Source organism: Peromyscus eremicus, chromosome 20 (assembly GCF_949786415.1).
Source record: "Peromyscus eremicus chromosome 20, PerEre_H2_v1, whole genome shotgun sequence".
Lineage (NCBI taxonomy): Eukaryota > Metazoa > Chordata > Mammalia > Rodentia > Cricetidae > Peromyscus > Peromyscus eremicus.
This window is the reverse complement of record NC_081436.1, coordinates 43,509,060-43,532,709: the sequence shown is the minus strand read 5'-3', so window position 1 is coordinate 43,532,709 and position 23,650 is coordinate 43,509,060. Positions and strand designations below refer to the sequence as shown.

Genomic DNA, 23,650 nt, shown 5'->3' with positions numbered 1-23,650 from the left:
TGCCGGTGTCTGCCGAGGGGCCTGAATTTCACTTTGTAACTTTCTGCGGAACCCGAGCCGGGGTGGCAGCTCCGGTGGTGGTATCGTATGCAAATACGCATGCTGACGTTACAGATCATGTGGGTTTTGGCGTAGATTCCCCACTGATCGAGGCATTTTTCCCCCTTTTTTTTTCTTTTTTCTTTTTTTTTTTCTTTTCTTTTTCTTTTTTTTTCCCCCCCTTTTAAAAATTTCGGCCAACCGTTCTCCGTACGGGGGCCTTTTCTGTCTGTCTGTCTGTCTGCCAGGCTGGCTTTCCCCACCACCACCACCTCTTTCCCACGGAGCCCGAGTCGGGCGCCGGGTGGGGAGTGGGGAGTGGGTGGGGGGAGCCAGCAGAGTTCCATTTTGGAACGCCCGTGCCTCGTCTCCGCTTTCCCAGCCCGGGTCCCCGCGTTCCCAACCCCGGCGCAGGTAAGAAACTTCGCCCCGGCGCGGAGCACCCGCAGCGGGCACCGCCAGCCCGGAGCCCGACACGCCGGGCGCCCGCTACTCCAACCCAACTTTCCCACCGCCGCCGCGGCTCCCGAAAATGTGCTGTTAATGGGACTTGGCCGGCTTAGGGATGGGGGTGCGCGGGAGGGGGGTGTGCAGGCTTTTTTTTTTTTTGCGGGTGGGAGGAAATCCGCGGAGACCGGGCGAGGGGTGGGGGGAGAACGGAGATTTTTTTTTTTTTTTAATGAAATAGTTTTGATTATAAGTTTGGATAAATGGAAGCCAGACCGAGGAGGAGGAGGAGGAAAACATGTCTACGTTTCCCTATGTCGACATAAGCCACAAAAAAATATGGCGTCCGCTTTCGACAGGGCGTTACGTAGACCCGACTCTGTTTTTTATTTATTTATTTTGTGGCCGGCTCCCTGCCTTCTTGGCCAAACTGCGGCGCATTGTGCGAACGGGGCCGGTCCCGCGGGGACTCCACCGGGACGTGGACCCGTCTCGGCGCTTTTTGGCAGCCTGGGGGGGCTGCGTGGAGCTGCTCCCCTCCCTCCCCCGCTCTCCCCTCTTCTCTCCTCTCCCGGTGACGATTCGCCGTAATGTGGTGGCAGGAAGCATGACGCCGTGTTGAGGCTGCCTCTCCTCGCGTCGCTCCCGGTGGCTGCAGGCGGCCGGCGCGCGGCGCGGCGCGGCGCGGGCGGCGGACGAGCGACCTGCGGGCAGGGCCTGAGCGCGGCGCTGTGCCCACGCCCGGCTCAGGTGCGCGGGGAGGGGGATGCGTGGGGCGCGCGGTCACCGGGGGGGCCCTGCTGTTCCCCGGCCCGCCCGGACCAGCCCGAGCCCGCGTCTCCCGCCTGAGTGGCCGTGGCGTTTTCCAGTCCGTCCCACAAGAGGTTAATCATTGCTGGCGTTGGAGCGTCTTTGTGGCTTCCCCAGGACTTAGGATCCAGGGCTTTGCAAACTTGCCCTTTCCCTAGCAGCTTTGCAGGAGGCTTCGAAGACCGAGAAGCTCGGAAAGTTGGAAAGCAGGAGCATCACAGGAACGTCCCTTTGGCCTCCTAGCTGTGCTGAGCTCGGGAGGCGGTGGAGGAAGATGAGGAGGGCTTATCAAACAGGGTGGGTGGGGGAGACCTGTCTCGGTAGCCAAGTCGTGATTTGCCCAGGCTTCCACCTGACTGATTGGCTTCAAAGCCAGTGGGTTCCAGTGTTCCGCGATGGCCTTTTGTTGGGGGCGGGGAGGAGGAGGGAGCACCCCTCCCTGTTCAGAGTCACTGCTCAGCTGGGGCCCCAGGCATCGCTGTCCTTTAGAGCCGCCCCCCTCCCCCGAGTTCTCCATTTGCTGCTCTCTGAAGATCTCTTTCTAGAAGTGAGCAGCTCCTTAGATCTGAGGCCAGTCCTGTGTTGAAGCAGGACTTGGGAGACAAGAATGCTTCCATGTGACCCCTAAGCGGCTTGGACTTCCCACAACAAGCCTCTTAAAACACTCTCTCTAGTGCTGGCTTTCTCTAGAGTAGAGCAGAAATTAACGCCACGGAAGTGAAGAGGGTGAGAGTCTGAGCGCTCCTGAGACTTAAGTCAGAAGGTGATTTTTCTGTTTATAAGGGCCTCGAGTCTAAGCAGTTCAGGCCCAGGGCAGTAATGTCAAAAAGCATTTGGATGACGGCCAAGTGGAATAAATATCGTGTTAAATGGCCTGTTTGATAGTAAAAATAGACTAATGGAGCCGTCAAGTGGTTCCGTGGGACCAACATAAAGGTTTAAGTTTAAAGTGAAAGTTACATAAAGCTGTTTGTTTACACGTGTTCTTTTAAGGCCGGGGGGAAATCTAAGAATAAGATTAAAATGTGTCCCTGACAGTAATCAGGCCTGCGGTGTGTGGAAATATTGTTACTGTGTAAATATTCAGCTCCATCACTGTTCTGTGAATTTGTACCTTGCTTTCTGGAAGGGTTTTGATGTAAGCTAAGGATCCACCTGCAGATAATGGCACTTAAGGGGAAAATTCAGAAGGCCAAAGTTTTAGGGTAAACCAGTGACTTATCATTTACAGAGGTGGGGGAGGGAATCACATACACTGACAGTACTGGATTCCCAAGTTGAAAACAGAGGACCTTGGCTTGCCCAATGGTGACCGCATCCCAGTCCGTCAGGCCTTGGTGGTTACTGGGACACTGTGCCTTTAACAACAATGAAAAAAAAAATCATGTTGGTGTTTTCTTGTAAGTGTTGCAAGTACTTGCTGTGACAGTATCTAGGCCTGCTGAATGGTCATGCGTTATCATGTAATCCTCGCCATTAACCCGCAAGCCAACAGTTACTATTGTCGTCAGATACTGGTTGAGGAAACGGAGGGCTCCCAGAGGTGGAGAATGCTTAGCCAGCCCACAGGGTGCAATGCAGAGTCTGTATTGGAGGCCTGGCTGATGTGAAATCAGCATTCATCTCTGATGCAGGAGGTCATCATGAGGACAAATCAAAGGGTCAAGGGCAGGCAAGACTGAGCAAGAACTACTTACTGCCCCGGGTCTCCCTCCACTCGGGGACTCATCTGGATTTCATTTGATTCTTCATTTATTTGGCGACTGAGTGTTGATGTATTTATTCGTTCAACAACGATCACGTTCCCGGCTACTAGTAAGAGCCCACAGTCGTTAAACATTTGTATATGCCAGGCACTCTCCTAAGTGCTTAGGATGAGACTGTTTTGTCTTCATGACAGCCAGGAGATACCGAGGCTCTCATTCTCTATAGATGAAGAAGTGCAGGCCTAGAGAGGTCAGCTCGCTTGTTGACCAACTCCTAGACCAAACAGCTCGTGAGGCGAGAGTGTCAGCACCCACACCGCGAGTATTCCCACTGCTAGGGTGCAGTGCACCAGACACTGTGCCCATGCTGGGGGGCCAGAGCCCCCGGGCTCAGCACAAAGCTTTGCTCCACGCTAATGGAGATGCTGGTGGGATAAAGACCCCCTACCCTCCAGGAGTTTGAACAGACAGTAGGAGTGCTCATTAGGCCCAATCAAGCAGAATTAAGTAAGTGCTGTAATTGAGGAAAGCGACTATTGTGGACGCACAAGGGAGGGTGTGATTGTGCGGCTCTGAGGGGCTCGTGGGGAATCTCCTGGAAGGGGATGGCTTCTAAAGTGACCCATGAATGAGGAGAAACAAAGCCTGGGTGAGGATGCATAGGAGAGCATTGATTCAGCTGCTGGCAACAGAAACTCTGAAGGCCATGGGATTTATCCAGCTGGGACATTTTTGTGGGGATGGGATGGTGCCTCCGCTGTGTCATTGGGAACCCGAACTGTGTCTTTTCATTTTGCCATCCTTAGCATGTGGGTCTTAGGCCTGAGGTTTAAGGAGACTCTTTCGTCTCCAGGCCCCAATCAGAGCTTGGCTATGTGGTGACCCAAACGTGCCAGAGAGAGATGATCAAGTATTTTTAGTCAGGCACACTACTGCCATGAACATGGTGGAGTTCTGCTTGTAAGAGGGTAGATGGCAATAGCTGTTGAATGAGCAAGTAGAGTGATTTCTCAGATAGGAAGTGGAAGAAAGGTATTTGGGTAGTCCTGGATGCTGTCTGCAGCCTAGGAAGCGGAGAGAGGGGTACAGGGAAAGTCATACAGGAAATGACGTCAGATTTCACTCACTGGACAGGTGGTTGACGTTTACTCTGTAGGCGCCATGGCTGCCTTCTGAGTAGGGACTGTCGTGTTCTTAAGGAAAGTTAGACAAAGGCTATCAGTGTGCCTGGTACAGACAACCTTGCTTGGTTCTCACTTGACATCGCATGAGATCAAGGACATTTTCAGACAAGGGCCAGTGTTGTCTCAGGGAAAAAAAGATGACAGAATACAGTGAAGAGGTAAAGGGGAAGGAGAGATAGTCTTTAGATCCTGACTATAAAAATCTAAAATTAAGCCCCTGGACTGAAGAGAAAGTCAGAAGAGTTCACGGAACTCCCTGGCCAGGCAGTCTAGCTCAATCAGTGAGTCTGGATTCTGTGAGAGATTGTGTCTCAAAAAATAAATTGAAGAGCGACTGAGGTAGATGCCCAACATTGCCCTCTGGCCTACACACACACACACACACACACATACACACACACACACACACACACACACACACACACACACACACACACACATACTGCACAAACCAGTCATCTGAAGTTCTTTTGAGGTGGTTCAGCTGTCCCGGGAGGTGAGCAGCCCTCTTTTCCCAGTGGTTCAGATCACGGAGCAGAAGCAGCTGGACCTCTTTGCCAGCTACTTCTTCCTGGCCTCTGGGATTCCTGGGTCCTAGCTGCAGCTCTGCCTCTCACCGGCAGAATCGCCTTGGCCGTGGTCCTCCCCCGCATTGCTTTAAATCAAGAAGGTAGCAGGAGTGGGCCTCGGAGCTGTATCAGCTCCCACGTGCAGGACTCCCCCAGCAAGAACCAAGCTCTCTGATTCCTTTTGCTCAAACACCGTTAGCCTTATGCCTTTGGGGAGTTACTTGAGTCTCTGAACCTCGGTGTCTGCTTTAAAGCAGAACTACTCATAGCTGCCATATGAATTATTATGGAGCTTTAAAAGTTTATAAAAGAGAATATATATTATATATAATGTATATAATAATAATAATATATAATGTCTGTAATATATAATGTATATTATATAATGTGTATAATAGCACTGCACCTGACACATACTATACTCAGCAAACCATCATCACCATCATCCTGGTCACTGCAACCACCTCTAGGAAATGACTTCCTTGTGTCCTCGTAATTAACACGCTCAGTGTTAATGATCCCACCAGGGACCCTGCCTGTCCCCACCTCATTGTGCTCTCCTCATACCTGAACACCGGCACTTATTCTGTGGCCAATCTGAGTGGCCACAGCCGTGAAAATCCTGATGAGTCTGGTGCCAGTCATGGGCACATCCTCCGTGGAATCACGGTCCACACCCAAGCAGGGCAGTGCTGAGGGCCACACGGCTGTTCACATGCCCCGTAGGTAGACACTTAGATGGATGTTGTGTGTGACATTGATAAGGCAATTTTCTTCTGAATTGGGAAAAAGAGAGAGAGAGAGAATAAGATGAGGAAATGTGGTCCCGCCTCCCCTCCCCAGCCCTTCTGTAAAGCCCCCACCCTACGTTGAACAGGTTGTGATATTAAGAAAATCCTCCTACAAGCTGTTTCCTGTTCTGTGCTGGTAGTCGTGCATTTAAGAGAGGTTAATTGGCAATGGTGTGTATGAGAGAGACCCCCAAGGAGCAAAGCTATCCTAACAACATTACATCCATATTTACCCAAATTTCCCCAAGAAATAGAGGAAAGGGCCAGAGCCAGCCACCCTGTGCCCCAGTGAGGACAGTTTAAAAGCCTCAACTTACACCCCTTTTTGTCCCGCCACACACCCTACTTCCTAATACGAGAATGTTCCTGGAGATTAAATCTAGTCACAACAGTGTTTCACACAGCAATAGCATTTAACACAGAACGCAATCGGCAGTGAATGAAATCTGTGCAATATTGATCTACAGGAAGTTCGATAGTAAGGAGTGTGGCCCCAGTGATAACTTTGAAGAAAGAGGTTTGCGGTCTGCCTTTGGGGTGCTCAGGCTTGGCGTAGGATGGAAGCGTTACAGGCCTGCGTTGCATTTATCTCATAGAGGGAACCAGGAAAAACCCCAGGGAACTGTTTGACATTCAAACGGTATGGGGAACTGATTTTTGTATCCCGGGGGCACTGGTGTGGTCAAATAGAGTCGGCTCTTTCTTTGGCGAGCAGTTCTTCCTGTTGGGGTCTTGGGACCCACTCGTGAATGACAGAAGCTGTTGACAGCCTGGCCTGGCCTGGCTGGGGTGTTGTGAGCAGAAGGTCCTGGGTACGGCTTCTCTTTGGTCTGCTTGAATGCCTGCAGCTGCAGCTGCAGCTGCTGGGCTCTAAAACATCTGCAGAACATGGAAGGGGCCTAAGAAGTCTAAGTTAAAGAGCAGGCAGCAGGCAGTAGGCATGCATGCATGCATGCATGCATGCGTCAGCTGCACACAGGTGACAGTTTCAAACTGGTATTTGAGAAAGATAGGAGAAGAACACTCCTCAGTGGGCCAGCTCCACTCCCACAGCTTTGTCAGCTCTGGCTGGTGAAACTGAACGAATGCGGAGCTGCTGCCCCGCTCACTCAGGCACACCCCAAGCCCACAAATCAGTTCATCTGAAGAATAGCAGTGGCTTCTGTGTGCCAGACTGAATGCTTCCCCTTTATTCTGCCCCTTCATCCAAGCAGGAGGGGTGAATGGAGAGCTATGTATGGTCCACTGCAGAGACAGGAAAGTACAGCTCAAAGAGCTGAAGCCCTGACTCAAGAACGCACAGGGAAGGTAGGAGAGTCACGTCACTTCCTCAGATCCGTTTGTGTCCGGGGTTTTCGAGCATGTGGACAGACACGCTCCTGGCCAGCCTGTAAGGGAGTGTGGAGAGAAGGTTTGGTTTAGACACACTTCGGGCCTGTCTATCTGGTTGCTTTCCAGGGGTTTAGGGAATGGGCCAGCATGTGTACCTGTGTGTGTACATACAATGGGTACATAGAAGAGTATGGTCAGAACTGGGATTGTAGTCTCCACCCATAATCTTTAGAGTCCCGCCGCCCTCGTGGCATCCCTCTGTGTCAGATGCTCCCCGGGGTACTGTACTCTCTCCTTGACCTGGACACAAAGAATCCCAATGAGCCAAAAGCTGCAGAGTTGGGACCTGAAGAGGAACTGCCCCCCCCCAGAGGATACAGCACAGCCTTGCTAGCCAATGAGGAGCAGGGGTGGAGGGGACGGGCAGGGGGGTGGGGTGGAGAATGGCTGTGTTGCTGTTTTTATACAATAAAAGAGGATCATTGTAATTGGGAACCTTTGAATCATAACACGTCTGCCCATGGCTCTCTCCAGCTGCAGAGCCGTTTAGTTAAATAGCACACAGAAAACCCCTTTCAGCTGATATTACATCCCCGCTGGTCTTAAAATACGAGACGAGGCTGAATCGCTCTGGCGACAAAGCCGTCTCAGGCTCCCCCCCACGCCCCTGGGCCTACCCAGGGTCCCCGAGGGAATCTCTGTGGCCTGTGGAGGATGACACGTTGAAATTATTTTCGTTTGCGCTTCACCTCTGCCTTCCTAGAAACAGATCCTTCAGGGTATCTGCACACTGCCAGGCCAGTGCCTGGTGTAGTGATGGTCAAGTGATGGTAGAGGCTGGCCTGTCGGGAGAGAGAGAGCGCGCGCGTGTATTAGTACCGTTTGTAGGGCTGGGGTGTGCCTTGGCTTTTGTCGTGTTTTTTTTTTTTTTTAACTTTGGTCCTTTCTTCTCTCTCTCTCTCTCTCTCTCTCTCTCTCTCTCTCTCTCTCTCTCTCTCTCTCTCTCTCTTTGTGTTAGAGTGATAGTGGGAACATAGGAACTGAAAACTGAAAGCTGGAAAGGAGGCTATCCTCCAGCCAAGACATTTCAGAGAAGGAGTGAGTTAGTTTCGGGCAAGAACGGACTCTCCTCTAATCTCTCCAGCTGAGACCTCTGCTTCTCCTGATGCTCGGGAACTGCCGTGTACTATCTTCTGGAGAACTTTGTGTTACAAAATTGATTCTGAGCAGGCCGGGTGCTGCTGCCAGAAACAAGTAGGCTAGGAAAGCAGGAAGGTTTCTGGGTATTTTGAAGAGCCAGGTTGCTGTAAAGGGGAATGGGCACTATCACTTCAAGGGTGAATGATGGACATCCCAACCACTGATATTGCATCTAACAGTGTGCAGTTGGACAAGGTCTAGCCTTGGCACTTTTCGAACTTTTTGAAATACTGGGTCTCCAAGTACAACCCTACAACCAATTGAAAGGATATTTGAGGAAATGAGTTTATTACCAGGACCCAGGAATGTTCTAGATAAGAGAAACTTTAGAAGCCAAACCTTATGCAGTGGCACACGCCTGCAGTCCCAGTACTGGGAGGCAGACACAGGAGAATGACTGCAAGTTCAAGGCCAGCCTTGGTTGAACAGTGAGTTCCAGGCTCCCCAGGACAACACAGTGGCATGGCAAGGCCCTGTCTCAGGAAAGGATGCAGAAAGAAAGGAAGGAACCTGGAGGGTATAGCTCAGAGTAACTGAGGTCCAGGAAGCTATGCAAATGGGCACCGGATCCCACAATCCTTGGGTAGTTGCTTTGTTCTCTGGTGCAGTCATTTCAGGCCTTTCTGCTTCCTTGTTCAGCAGACTCATCTCGGTGCCTTTCCTCCCCACTTCCGTTCCTCTTTCCTGGCACTGGCTGAGCACCTGCCAGAGTGACAGATCAATGTCCCTGCTCTCAGGAAGTCCACCCTCAGTGGTGCTGAACCACGGCCGCTGCTACAGTCCATGGCTCAGCCTGCTGACATCATGAGTACAGTTCCGAACGCCTTTCTTCTGACACCCCTAAGAAATATTAGCATTCTGTCTTGTGCATTTGACAAGCAAGCAAGCACAAGCTAGGAAGACGTTTGTCCAAGGGTTTCAGAAGCCTGGCAGGCAGTCTAACACCATCTACCCCTGGGACTTGTAAGGTCCCGGGCACTCTCTGCGTATCCCACCCTCTGTGTGCCTTGTGGCCTTACTACATGGTTAACACAAAGGGTAGACCCAGAACTCAAACACAACCCTTTAGGATCCAGGACCCAAAGAGTTTTGTCTACTTCTAGCAGGATTCATTCGGTAGTTCTTGCTCAGAAGCCAGCATGGAAAGGATCACATCACCCAGGGGTACAGAATCACAAGAGACTTCCAGGTTAGTCCCTCAAAGTCTCCTAAAAATGAAGGAACCTTTAGGAAGCTAAGTAACAGGTACTCCTTGGCATAAAAAACATAAAGTTTGATGAATACAAGCACCTGTGTCTGGCATTGCTAAGTATGGCCTCTCTTCCTTCTTTTCCTCCCCTCCTTCCTCTTTCCTTCTCTCCAACCATTCCTTGTTTTCTTTTTCTGAAATAGAGTGGCAATATGTAACCCAGGTTGGCCTAGAATACACAGTGTTCCTGCTGGAATAGAGAATGTGAAGTTAACCTTTAAATTAGCTTTGTTGAGGTATGTAACATGTTAAATTCACCAACTTGAAGCATACAATAGTGCTCTTCGGTATATTTACCTACTTTATGTAGCCATCACCACTAAGCAGCTTTAGGACATTTCCACCACCCCCAAAAGTGAACCCCATGCACCCATAAGCAGCTGCCCTCCATCTTACCTCCCCGGCTTCACCCCAACCCTGATCAACCATTCTAGACTCTTCGGTCTATGTCTTTTCAATCGTATACTCTGTAACCTTTTATGTCTGGCTTCTTTTCACATGGCTTAGAGCATTTGAGGGTCACCCACCACATAGTATGTATTGGTGTTTCATCCCTTTGTATCCCCAGACAGTCCCTCCCTGTGTGGCTATGCCACATTTTTGTTACCCATTTCACCAGCTGATTGGCATTGGTGTTGTTTTCTCTCCGCGGGATTTGAGAAGGTCTCTGTGAACATTTGCGCACACGTGTTTTCACATATACACGTGTTTTCACTTCTATTTGTTTGGTTTTGAGACAGAGTAGCCCAGGCTGGCATTGAACTCACAATGTAGCTCACACTGGTCTGAAACCCTTGATCGTCCTGCCTCTGCCTGCCTAGGGCTGGGTTTATAGACGTGCACCTCTATGCCTCTTGGCTGTCGATGTTTCCATTTCTTTTTGGGCACTTAAGTACAGGAATACTTAGAGGAGAAAATGCTACGTATTTGCCAAGCCTTGATACTGTCATTTGGTCCGTTTCACAGATGAGGCAACAAAGGAACAAGGAAGGGAGGGTCACACTGCCCGAATGTAGAGGAGCAGGACTCAACTTTCAATCTATCCAGTGATTACCCAGGACCAAAACTGTAGCAGAGTAAATAAGGTGTCCTGGGTGTAAAAATTTAAGGACGCACTCAGTCTTGACTCCAAGAAGCATATAGTTAGCATTAGAAAGGCACTGCCACCTTAAATTTTGCCCCCTAAGTTTCTAGTTTGCCATTCACCTTATCTTGGTCCTGAAGTTCTCAGTGCTGGGGAAAGTGGGGAAGCAAAACGATGACCATGCATTCCTTGTTCCTGCTGGACTGCACTTGCAGGGGTCTTATGGCTGCTCAGAAGTGGTTGTGAGAATCGGGAGGATTTTACCTTTACCGCATGTAGCCTAGTGCCTGGCACCAAGGCACAGCTCTAGAGGTACTAAGCTGGCATCGTTGTGGTGGCTGACATACCTCTGACCTTATGTACCGTGAAGCTGCCTATTAGTCACTCACTGTAGCTTAAGGGACATCCTGATACCTTTCTTTTGTGACCTGAAGCCCCATGCCCACGGCGTGAAAAGATGAGCCACCCCCCAGTGATCAGGCAGTTTTCTGGATGGACGAATTCTCTTCTAACCTGTTAGGCCTACCCCAGGAGATGTAAGTCCTGGCTGCAGTACCAGCTCTGGCTCTGCTTTAACTCATACCTTTCCCTGCTAGGCTACATACGTTCTGTGTCTAGCTCTGTCATCTCCAAAGCCAGAGTGATGCTTTTGTGCTTCCCAAATGGAGAAAACACTGATAGATAGTGTCTTTGAGGTCAAGGTAAGCCAGATATGGGATGCTATGGATTCTTCTTGTGGAATAGGCCCTGTTGGTGACCTTATTTGTTTCCTTCTCCACCTCCTGGTCTTTCACAGTTGGAGTATGGAGGGGATACATAGTCTATAGGAGAGGAGTTGGAGAATCTTTGAAGTGTCTAGATAAAGGAGAGATGTAATAGCTATGCAAATAATTTGGACTGATGGGGGCCTTGTTGCTCAGTTTAGTCCAATGCTGCATAGGTCCTGTGTGTGGCTTAGACTCACTCTTAATAACAGAAGCTCAGGGATCCTGCTCAGCCCTCCTGCTACTCCTCCTAGCCTTGAGCACATAACATGACTAACACCTAGACACTGGTGAGCAGGGGCTATCCATGTGGAGGGTCACCTCTGCCTTGCACTGTCCACCAATGGTGGAGCCCTGGAGAGACTTCAAGCTTGAAGAACTCCAGGTCTTTCTCCTTTGATTCTCTCCCCTCCCCCAGCCCTGCCACCAGAGCACCTAGCCTTGACCGAGTGGTTGCTCAATAGATAGTTATTAAACTGATAAGTGGAATTGAATCCATGAGAGTTCTGCATGCGTGCTGCGTGTGTTGGAATGGGAGAGCGACATAATGCTGGTTCTGCATGAAGGTGAACAGAAACTTCCAGAGTGCTTTTTTTTTTTTCATCTGTGTTTTGTTTTCAAATAAGAAGAAAAGAGGAGGGGCTGGAGAGATGGCTCAGTGGTTAAGAGCACTGGCTGCTCTTCCAGACGACTTGGGTTCAATTCCCAGCAACTACATGGCAGCTGGAAACTATAACTCCAATTCCAGGGAATCTGGCACCTTCACACAGACATACATGCAGACAAAACACCAGTGCACATAAAATAAGAGTAAATGAATCTTTTAAAAAAATAATTGAAGAAGAAGAAAAGAGAAAGCCACACTGGAGGGACCACCAATTTGTCGTCTGTCACCAATCACTCCACTTAGGTGTGACTTGAAACTCCCAAACGTATTGTCTTTCACTGGTTCTCTTAAACCTTCCCTGGTCACTGGTTATCCAAAAGTCAAAACCCAAATGCTCCCAGGGGCTTAGCAAGTAGTAGAAAAGGCTGAAGAGGTAAAGTATAGACGGGTGGGATGTGATGCAGAGAGGTACCCGGGGTGGAGGGGAAGGGAGGCTCCTGCCTTGGCCCTTAGCATAAGCCCAGTTCTTCTGCTGAACTCTCCAATCCTCCTGCAAATGAAAGTAACCTCTGACCCATGGGGTCAAGTCCAAATTCCTGACGCTGGTACACCGGCTGTCTTGGTTTCTTCCTAGCAGGCATATTTTCCTCTAACTACTTTACCTCTTGTGTGTATGCCCCATTCCGGCTGCACCAGATTAACCCCTGAACCCTAAGTATACGGTCGCCTCCCCTTTTTATTATTTGCACGTGGGGCTCCCGCCCCGATCCCCTAAACTCGCAATGTCACCTTTTCCTTCTATGGCGATTCTGAGAGACCAGTGTGCCTTGAAAAGAGAATTATTGTCACTTTATGGATTTTGATCTGTTTATGTATCTGTCTCCCTGGGGGTGGGGGGAAGAAAAGAAAAAAAAAACAAAACAGAGTGAGTCACTTTCCACCAGCAGGGAGAACTTCCTGTTTGTCTGCGTGCTCCCAACACCACCAGTGCAGGGCTGGCCCACTCTGTGGGTTAAGAATGAATGTCTGTGGAGTGCATGAATGGCTGTCTGAGTGAGCAAAAGGCTGGCTTTCCTGAGAGAGGGAGACCTCCCGAGGAGGACTGAGCTGGCCTGGTTACAGGTGCAGAAGGAGCTGTTGCTCACTGCTGCCCCTGGTGGCAGGTCTTTGCCAGAGGCTTGAAGGACTTCCTGGACAGTTTCCTACCAGGAGGCAGTCAAGGCAGCTTCCACGGGAGGAGAGCTTTGTCCTAAATTCAGGGGCTTTTGGCAACCTCTGCCTGTCTGCCTGCCTGCCTGCCTGCAGGCATGCATGCCTGGTCCCAGCATGCTGCCTCATCTGGACATCTAGCCTAGGCACTTCCTGGGTCAGCTTCCTGCTTTTGGCTGGTGTTACCCTGTCTTTCCACAGAAGCATCAGGCCTACCCTCCTGAATGGCAAAATGGAGTGCATTACCACTGTCCCTGCAGGGCCTTTCTGCTACTTCCAATATTAAATAAAACTCGCAGAGCCTGAACTTGAAGTCTAACTCTAAATTAGGCATGGGATAAAGCATAGACTGGTAGGTGAGGGTACAGAAAGGTATAATCCCAGCAGTCAGGAGGCTGAGGCAGGAGGACCATGAGTTCATCTGAGGGCTACCCTGTCCCCAAACAATCCAAAACAAAATCAATTCTAAAGGGATCCAATAAGGAGATAAACTTGCTGGATGCCAGCCACTGAACCTTATTTAATGTCATTTAACTTGATTGAAAATTTACACCCATTCTGCATAGGAGAAAGCTGAGGCTACAGGACATGAAGTTGATGAATTACACTGGCAATAGCAGCTCTGAGTGACATCAGAGACAAAGTTCTTTCCTGTTGCTCTATAAAGACTGCTAAGATTCAGGGTCACACCCTTAGCAATAGAACTCAGGGACCGGCCCTGTGTCAGAATGGAGTCAACAGCAGGAACATCATTTCATTCCCAGAGAAAGGACTTTGGAACATTAACACAGCTCCTTGTCCTCCAGATACTTCTGTGGTTTTGTCACCTGTCAAAAGAGCTAGAGGGCCAATAATCTTACTGGACCAACCTGTACAGCAAGAAAAGTTGTTAGGATTACAGCGTGTGTGTGTGTGTGTGTGTGTGTGTGTGTGTGTGTGTGTAATAGTGACTAATAGACCATTTTTCAAGGCAGGTGCATGAAACCCTCTGACGGTCATTTTTAATGGTCAGCTTGGCACAGTGCAGAAGAGAGTCTCAAGGAGGGATTAGGTAGGTCATATTAGCCTGTCATCCTGCCTGTGAGGGTTAACTGGGTGGGAAACCCCACCCTGTGTATGGGCAGTACTATGTCATGGGCTGAGCCCAGGACTGTATCAGAGTGGAAGAAATCGAGCTGATCAGGAAGCATGCACGCATTTATTTCTCTCTGCTCTTGACTGAACATGGTGTGACCAGCCGTCTCCTGTCACTCCCACCTTGATTTCCCTGCTCTGATGAACTGTGACCTGGAACTGTAAGCTGAAACAAACCCTAAGTTGATTCTAGTCAGGGTGCTTATCACACCCACAGAAATAAAACTCGAGCAGACCCCTAGACTAGCTGATGAATGAAACATGTGATCCAGTGACAGATGAACCCCACTATCCCAGGGGCTTAGGAAACCAGGGTCTCCCTCTCAGGAAGTCAGTCCCCCCCAAGGAACCACAGCTCTCCAGATAGCTTTATTTCAAGCTGTGACTTGGGGATTCGGGCTGCCAAGATTTTATGGTTGTGACATTTGAAAGCCACTGGCTTTCTGGCTGCTGGAGCGGAGGAAAAGAAAAGGGACACATACCTGCTTTCAGACTTGCCACATCTGCTCACACAGGGAGCCTGGGCAATGTTTGATGGGCCTGATTCTCTGTTGCATAGTACAGGGTCTCTGCCCACCAGAGCCCAGGGCTTGTCTGTGCTGTTCCAGCAGGCATCATCTGCATCTGCTTTGCTTTCTTCTCTCGGTGGTGAAATACCAGAAGGTCCCTTCCGCCTCTGACAGGTCCTGCTCCTCTAGAATTAAGACATGACCCTTGAATCGGGAGTCAGGACTGCAAAGACCATTAGCAGCAAGGCCCAGGCCTACGTAGAAGCTCCCAGCCACTTAGTCTGAGGCCATCTTTAGCTCTAAGGACAGCACCCAGTTTCCCTTGCAGTGTTAAGTAGAGTAGCCATCCTAGCAAAGTGAAAAGCCACCAAGCATTTTTTTTATTGTAATGTACTACCTATTTGCCTTTTGCATATACTCTGGAGCATACCGTTACAGTCTAGTTTGGCACTGAGCAGTCAGCGTGGCACCAAGGTTAACATTTCATGTGCTCCTAATTTATTGCCAAACACCAAGGAAGCTGAGCGTCACAATAGCAATGCTAATGGCCCCAGTTCACCCCAGCCCTCAGTGGGCAGCCCCTCCACATCACTGCTGCCGCTGTAACTTGTACACCCCACCCTTGTGAGGTCATTACATCGCTCTCCTCCTGAAAGAGGCCTGGGGAAGCTCCATGGAACAACTGGGCAAGCTGAGACCGAGAACAGCATAAAAAAGTATAGCTAGGAAGGGCTACAGCCGGACCTCACTGTGGGGAGGCCTGGCTGATGCTAAACCCAGCGCTGTTTGCGAGTCTGGGAGGTGGTACAGAAAAGGCCAGGACTTAACCCACAGTACTCACAAGCTGTTTGCACAGTCCACTCCACCCAGCCATTCTGGGGTCTGTCAGAAGTGGTTGAGGTCCTGGGTCCTCGACGTAGTTCTGCATATTCCTATAGGAAACAAGCACACGTTTGCTACGTGGCAGGTGCCACACTAAACGTTAGGCCCACGGCCATGGCAAGTGAGATACTTCTCTCCGGCCATGTTTGTTTATTTCTCCGTGGAATTTCTTCAAAGGACCACTTAGGAACCTGGAGCCCAGCACCCTGGTCAGGAATGGTTGTATGTTCAAATTTGGCTCTGAAACCTTGCCTGGCAGATGGGCTCCACGTGGGCAGTAAGCCTTCTTCGACCAGGCAATCCCAGGACTAACCAGCAGGCATTTGTTTTGACCAATTTTACCCTCGTTTCTGTGGTGACCAGTCAGCTGACCACCTTCAAGTGTCAGCTAACCTCCTTCAAATTCATCTGGTCCAACCATCTGGGGGTTTGTTTGTTTATTTATTGATTTATTTGGTTGGTTGGTTGGTTGGTTGGTTGGTTGGTTGGTTGGTTGGTTGGTTGGTTTTTGATTTTTCAAGAGAGGGTTTCTCTGTGTAGCCCTGACTATCCTGGAACTCACTCCATAGACCAGGCAAGCCTCGAACTCAGAACTCAAAGATCCAAGTGCTGAGATTAAAGGTGTGCACTACCACCACCCAGCCATTCTGGGGTTTTATAAGAGGGGAAATCTGGACTCTCTGTAATGTCTGCATTGCCCGGGGTCCCACAGCTGGTGTGGAGTGTTTTGAGCTGCCTTCAGAGCAGTACCCTGTGGAGGTGGCACTGTCAGTGATGCTTCCTTCTGTGGGGCACTAAAGGATGCCCAGTAAATCATCCTTTGCCCTTTATGACACTTTAGACCAGTGGTCCTCAATCTGCCGAATGCTGTGACTGACCCTCTAATACCGTTCCTCATGCTGTGGTGACCCCAAACATAACGTTATTTTCGCTGCTACTTCAGAACTGTCATTTTGCTACTGCTATGAATCATAATGTAAATATCTGTGCTTTCCAGTGGTCTTAGGCAACCCCTGTGAAAAGGTTGTTGAACCCCAATGGGGTCGAGACCCACAGGTTGAGAACTGCTGCTTTAGACCTTTTTTTTTTTTTTAATTTGCTCCTCATCACTACCTATAGTGTCCAGGATGGAGAGTGACCCAGGACTGTCTCCCCATGTGGTAGCAAGACTCAAGGGACCAAGTAAAGGAGCACAGCTGTAACATCTGTCTCAGAGGAGCAAACTGTGCACAGCCTCAAATGTTTACCGGGGAACCTGGGCTAGAACTTTGTGATTCATTTTCACGTTTCGTTTTTAGCATCAGAATTTCTGGCCATGTTCTCCGCTAAAGACATTCATTTAAAAATATGGATGGGAATGAGACTAGGGAAGAAAAAGATCTAAAAGAAACGTGTTATTAAGTATTATTTGGAGCTGGGTGGTGATGGTGCACACCTTTAATCCCAGCACTCAGGAGGCAGAGGCAGGTGGATCTCTGTGAGTTCGAGGCCAGCCTGGTCTACAGGGTGAGTTCCAGGACAGCCAAGGCTACACAGAGAAACCCTGTCTCAAGTGTGTGTGTATGTGTGTGTGTGTGTGTGTGTGTGTGTGTGTGTGTGAATAATTTGGGGACAGCCTGGGCTACATAATGAATTCTAGGCTGATGTAGACTGCATAATAAATGTGCATGTGGCATGTACTTGTTAGTATGAGTGTGTGCAGGTGCACACACTATGGAAACAAGGTCAATATCAGGAGTCTTTCTTTGATCACCCCCATTATTTTTTGAGACAAGAAATTCTCAATGTATCCTGGAGCTCATCAATTTGGCTGAGCTGGCTAGCTAATGCTCTGCCCCACCCACTGAAGGGGTTATTGACACGCTCCATCACCCTTGGCTTTTTACATGGGTTCTGGAGATCCAAATGAAGGTCCTTGTGCTTGCACAGCAGACCCTCTGCCAACTGAGCCATCTCCCCAGCCTGAAGTCCATCTTTTTCAATGATATGGTTTAAGTTTTATAATTCACTCCCCAGCTAGTGGGACTGGTTTAATTACCCAGCAGAACAAAGGCCTTGGGCAGCATCAGCCCCCTGGGTAGTCAGGCAAGGAACCTCTTGTCTAGGCCTCTCTGGCTGGCAAGCTTACACAGTTTGACTCCATCCTCAGATGTGGGAAGTGGCCTCTTTCCTGAGATTCTATGAGAGTCCTGTCCACCTGCCCCCCCCCCATACCTTCACTCTGAAGCAACTTTTGAGAACAGAGAATGCCTTTGCTTCCTGTCTTAGCCCAAGTGGTACAGATAGAAACAGTCTGTCCTGCCATGTGTGGCCTTGAGGACCGAAGACATTGATCTCCATTGTATACCTCTTATCTCAGCCACTGTCCCATCCTGCTCTCTTCCTCTGTCCTGAGTCTATATAACAGCCATAGCCAGAATCCTGGTGGCCCCTAGCTTTTCTGCTTGGTTAGTCATCCCTAAGGCAGCTGGTGACCTGCCTGTAACCCTTGGCCTCTTCAAAGACTAGCAGGAGTATTTAAGTCCCAGACAGCACACTGAAGCCCCCAGGCTGCAGCGGCCACCCTTTTGGCAGGGTGGGTGTTCAATGCATATTTGTGGAATTTCTCGGTGCTGGTGGACCCACACTGACCCTTATCTGAGATATAGGCGGTTGGAGACTTGGCACACTGGTGATTTGTCCTGGCAGCCGATGAGACATCTTTATACCACACGCTGTTGGTAACCCCCAAAGGCAATGCTGGAGTTAATCATGAGAATAGCTAGTGGTCACTTAGAAGCCAAGTCTTTTCCCAAGAGAAGACAGAGAGGGAGGAGGGAGTGGAGGAAAGGGGAGAGGAGAGGAGGCAGGCAAGAGCAGAGACTATCTTGCTCACTTCTGATGCGCTTTGGGGAGCCCACATCTGGAGTCACTCTGCACGTGTAAAACAGGTGCACACACCGCTGGGACACCGCTTAGGAATCTCCGCACAACTTTGACTCCAGCAAACGCATGGAATAGTCTGTTTCGGGAGTTCCCATCTGCAGACACTCCACTCTGTCAGTCACAGCTTTCAGTGAATGAAGATGCTGTACATTGGTGTGGCGTTTGGCAGCTTGTTCAATAGCAACCCCTGAAACACCCCTAATCCTAGGTTTTCAGCCTGTGGTTCTTTATAGCTAATTATCTACTTCATTCTGGATATCTGTAATAAAAGTCTCAGGACATATTGGGCAAATTATCATTTTTAATAGAATAATTACTTAAGTAAACATGCTCCTGCACCTCCCCCAGGATGATTCCTTCTGTGAGATGTAATGAGTTTTATAGGTTGGGCTTGACAGCTTTCCTGATGAGCAGGATTTTGATATGGGGCTTATTATATTTGGGGGAGTCTGGGGACACGATGGATGTTTTCATTCCAGAAAGTAAATTTAGAACCTGAGGATACACAAATATTTGCTAAGTCCCCTCACCCCCAAATTCATCTTCGAAGTAGGATGTAGCCAATCCCCCATCCTTTCTCTGTTTGGATGTTCTATCATGGAACTTTCTACTACTCTGGAGCATACAGTCTGAGAGAAATTCATGCACAGGCAGGAGCTAGGAGACCGGAAGTTACCTGACTCAGCCATCCTCCTGCTGCTGACTTTGAGCTAGTCATCCACCCTTCTGTGGCCTCAGTTTCCCCACCTGCCCTCCAGGCTCTGAGTCATGTTCCTCTCAGCAAGTTACCGGTTGGGCTGGCTCTGCCCTTTCCATGTTGGCAGGCGTCTGACAGGTGGGATTAGCCTCTCAGAAGCCCATTGGCTCCTGGGTTCCTGGGAGCAGCCAGTTGACTTAAGCCTTTCTGGCATTCTTATAGGAGAACTTGACTTTCCACCTAACCCTGTGGAGCCGAAGCTGTCCTGACGTCTCCTTGGAAAGCCCACATAGTGCTGAGCAAGCCAGCTGCCTCGCATAGCTTCTGCTGGTCCAAGCCAGTGCGTTCCAAAGTAATGTCTGCAACTGATTTACAGAGAAGCTGCTAGAAAGGGAAAAAGAAAGGGGTGGCTGGGGGTGGGGCAGGAAAGGGCTGGCAGGTTCAGTCCCAGGGCCTGGATGGAAAAGTGAATGGGTCATGGTAAGGGGAGGGTGCATGCGCACCGGCGAGCTGGCCACACTGCCCTCCCTCCCTCCTCCTCCTCCTCCTCTTCTGGAATGCAATGTGTATTTACTGCCCTGTGGATCCCAGTTCCTCTCAGGAAGTCATTTTTTCCAGGGCTAGAGGAGACTCGCCGGCCATCTCTCCTGAGAACTCCTCCATTCTCCCCCCCCCCCCCCGTTAGAACTCTTGGGGATCCAGGGGTAGTGGCTAAAGAGGCCTTTGGAAAAGCCGGGGAGATGAGCCAGTAGGTGGTCTTGAGGATATATATAAGTGATCCCCCTGGACTGACCTTGCCATTGCCCCCTCTTTCTGCTGTGAGACTAGGGAGGAAGGAAGGATAGAAGCAGCTCAGCGACCTTCTCCCTTCCCTACCCACAACAAACAGTCCCACAGGCCCTACCTCCTGCAGAAGCCCAGCCCCTCTCCTAGGCTAGCAGCTGGGGCGGGGACGTGGCAGGGGATTGGCAGTGTATTCAGCTGCCTTTTCTTTCTTTTTTTTTTTTCTGAAGGTTCCCACTTAAGATTTAGGGATCTTCCTTCTTCACAGGCTTTGGCTGGAGCTTTCTCGGTGTGACATTCAGGTTTCACCTCCCCCATAAATAGGGCGCTCTCTCAAGTATCCCTATCCCATGTCCCTCTAGCCCATATCCCATAGCTAAGCCCAGGACTGCTTGGTTTGGGTGGGTCTTTGTTCTTGAGCTGTCCTAGGCATAGGATGGTGTTCAAGAGCAATGTCCTAGCCCCTGAATCCTGGGTGTTAAAGGCACCTTTTCCCCAGTTATGACAACCAAAAAAGTCTCCAGGTATGTCAAAAGTACCCTGAAAGTGTGAAAATGTCCCACTAAGACCCTTAGGCCAAATCACTCCCTGTTCTGTTTTCTTCCCAGCCCCTCTCACTCTCAGGAATGGTCCTTATTCTTCCCTTGACCCTGGTCCTTCTCTGCCTGGCAGCACATTACACACACTTGAGAAGTTTCTAGAAACCTCATACATTCCTGGCCCCGCCTTAATAATTAAACCTGACACTCTAGGGTGTGGGAACTCTTTGAAAAGTGTCCCAGGTCAGTCTGGAGACCACGTGGCAGGCTCTCTGATCTCTCTAGGGTGATAAGCCATTCCAGAGAAGGACATCATGGTGGGTTTGGGTCACCACTGTGTTGTCAGCACTTAGAATAACACTTGAGGCCTTGAAGGGACTCCAGGCTAAAACTGAGTGAATGAAGGGATGTTCCAAAAGCTCCATCATCACTCCTGGGTGGGTAGTCTTTAGGGACTCTTTCGGTTTTGTTACTCGTCCCACAGACACTGAGTGTTTGCTGCTGTGCCGGGAGTGGTAGCAGATGCTGGAGTGTACAAAGAAGTGGAAAGTGTGACCCCTTTAGAGGCCTCTGGTGCCTAGGTGCCCAATGCAGATGGCAGTTAGAATGCAGAACAAGCTGGCCCCCAGCAGCCACTAGACACCCCACACCCCTGTGTGAGGTGTTTCACGCACATTTCCACACTTGCAAATCTTCACAGCTCTTCACAGTAGACGTGGCTGCCATTTCCCAAGGGAGGAAACAAGGCTCCGTGGAGTTACTTAATGCCCTCAGGGTCACCTGAGTATCTATAGCCAGTCGGGATGCAAACCAGATTCATTCTTTGCAGCACTCAATGCCACGTGTAGAGGTGAGACTGGACCAGGGGCTCTCGGGTCCCCAATTATAGGGTGGATGCTCGAAGGATAAATCCTGCCCCAGCCTTGGATTCACTGTAGAAAGTTACCCCCAAGAGTAACTTCTGTGCTCTGATACCAAGACTGTCTAAATTTGGGAGCAGACCCCAGGGCAAAGATTGATCTGAAACAGTTCTCTGAGAAAGGAAGGAAACACTGGTATGGAGCATGGAGTGAGTCGGATAAGAGAGGTCTCCCAGATGTGGGGTGCTGTAAGCAAGTAGGTCACTTTGCCGGACTACTGAAGCTAAGTCCTAATGCAGCGCTGGGCACCGCAAGAGAGTATAGGGACAGGAGTGATACCTAATCATGGTGCTTCCTTTAGCCTTTGGGCCTCAGTCTTCCCATCTTGGAAATGAACACAATCAAGCTTCAATATAAGTATGCAGTAGAGAAAACTCATAAACACTACCTATGCCGTGGAATATAGAGGCAGCAGAGTCAGCTACCCAACAAGAAAGGAATGCTGTACATAGAATATGAAGAGAGTTTATGAGCTGCTTAACAGAAAGAGTAGGAAAGAAGAGCTAGGCTACAAGGCTGGAAGTTCTACCTGAAGGGGCCAGAGAAGAGTGGGCCTGGGACTCAGGAGAGTGGCTGTCCCATTTGAACGTGGGTATAGGTCACCACTGACCCATGTCTACTGAGGTCAGGCACTGTGCTAGATACACTGAGACATGCAAGCTCCTTTCAGGGTGGGGGTTACCCTTGCCCCATTTGGCAGGTTGGAAGCCTGAGGCTTGGAAGGACGGTCATTCTCTTTTGGTCTGTACCCAGAGAGCAGGGATCTGCACCCAGATGTCTTGGACCTTTGACCCTCTCATCTCACTTCTTCCCAGTGGCAGAGTTCAGCCAGGGGGTGGAGGGTAAGGCTGCTTCAGCAACGGTATGGAAGGGAAAGCGGGCAGGCAGTGGGTCTGACCCAGAGCTGCCGGGTGACAGAGCTGCTGTCGCTGTTAGATCAAGGCTGGGACAATGCCTGGCTCTTCGCAGGCAGCCTCAGATATTTTCCAATGAACGAGCCACTGACCCATTAACTACAAATCAGGGCATCACTCAGGCCCCAGATAGCGTCGTGACCGTTACTGAATGATACAATTGAAAGTATTATCCCTCTAAGCTTCTGCTAATGGAGAAAATTGTTTGTTCCTGAGAGTTTTGATAATGTTATATGTTTGTTGATTCAGGGAATTCCTTTTTTACATTCATTCAGAATTCTATACTGCATGCAAAGAAAAGCAAAAAAAAAAAAAAAATAGCACTACAATCAGAGTTGTAGGTAGAAATAGCAAAATAGTGTTTTGCATTCAAATTGGTGTGTGAGGCATTTGGTGGTGACTTTGTACTTTAAGTGTGTGTGTGGGGGGGGCAGCTTAAGGCTCCTGCTTAAGACCAGTCAGACAGGGATGCATGGAAACTACATGGGATGCCCACAGTCGGGAGCAAGATCACAGCAATGACAGTGGTGCCTAGGGCTTAATGTTAATGGGAGGGCCCACTTGCTTCTCACATGAGCCACACTGTCCCTTGGGACAGGTCACTTACCTTTTTTCAGTTTATTTACTCGTCATATAATGGAGCTTATAATTCCACCTTTAAATACTTGTAAGGCACTAATGATGTCTTCTGCCAGACTCCTCTGCTGTGTGAGGGCCACACAGCTATGTCAGAAGACTTCAGGAAATGTCAGGGTGAGAGACAACAGGACCTACAGTAATAACAGTACTCTAGAGTGGGGTTTCTTAAGCTTTTCTACCAAGAGTTCTTTGTCTACTGCCCAATGCACATGTATTTAAAGTAGATACACAAATTGAAGCTGCTGAATAAATCATGAAGAAATGTCTCTTACTACAATTCTTTAATATATACATTTACGTTTCATATATTATATAAAAACAAACCGCATACTAATGAGACAGGTGTGCCAGTTTATTCTTACATAAACACAAGGACGTAAACTTTGTCTATAAGTCTGATTTTGCAATACATACAACATCTTCAAAATTTTCAGATATCATAAATACATCAGACTAAGCGACAGGCAGATGTTTAGGCCATTTCAGAAATTGTTGGGAATCCTGTCTTAATCCCAAAGCAAAATTCGGTTAATAATTTTTTTATGAAACCCAAGTCATCTACTCACATAGCAAATTTTTAAATCAAATTTCCTAACATGACACAATTCAAAGGTGTAGTGATTGGATACTTATATACTAAGCAACGCTGGCAGGGAAATAATAAAATCTGTTTTCTGTAAATAAAACATTTTGTTTCTGTGAGAGCAGAAAATTCAC

At 49.2% G+C, this 23,650-nt stretch overlaps 1 protein-coding gene across 1 annotated transcript in view; it reads left to right on the top strand.

The window, feature by feature from the left end:
* Positions 1-253: 253 nt before the first annotated feature.
* Zhx2 (zinc fingers and homeoboxes 2) overlaps positions 254-23,650 on the top strand; it is a 160,734-nt gene continuing 137,337 nt past the window's right edge. The window contains exon 1 of the mRNA XM_059247598.1: positions 254-453. The gene's annotated coding sequence lies outside the window, so the exon portion shown is untranslated. The remainder of the gene's footprint in view (positions 454-23,650) is intronic.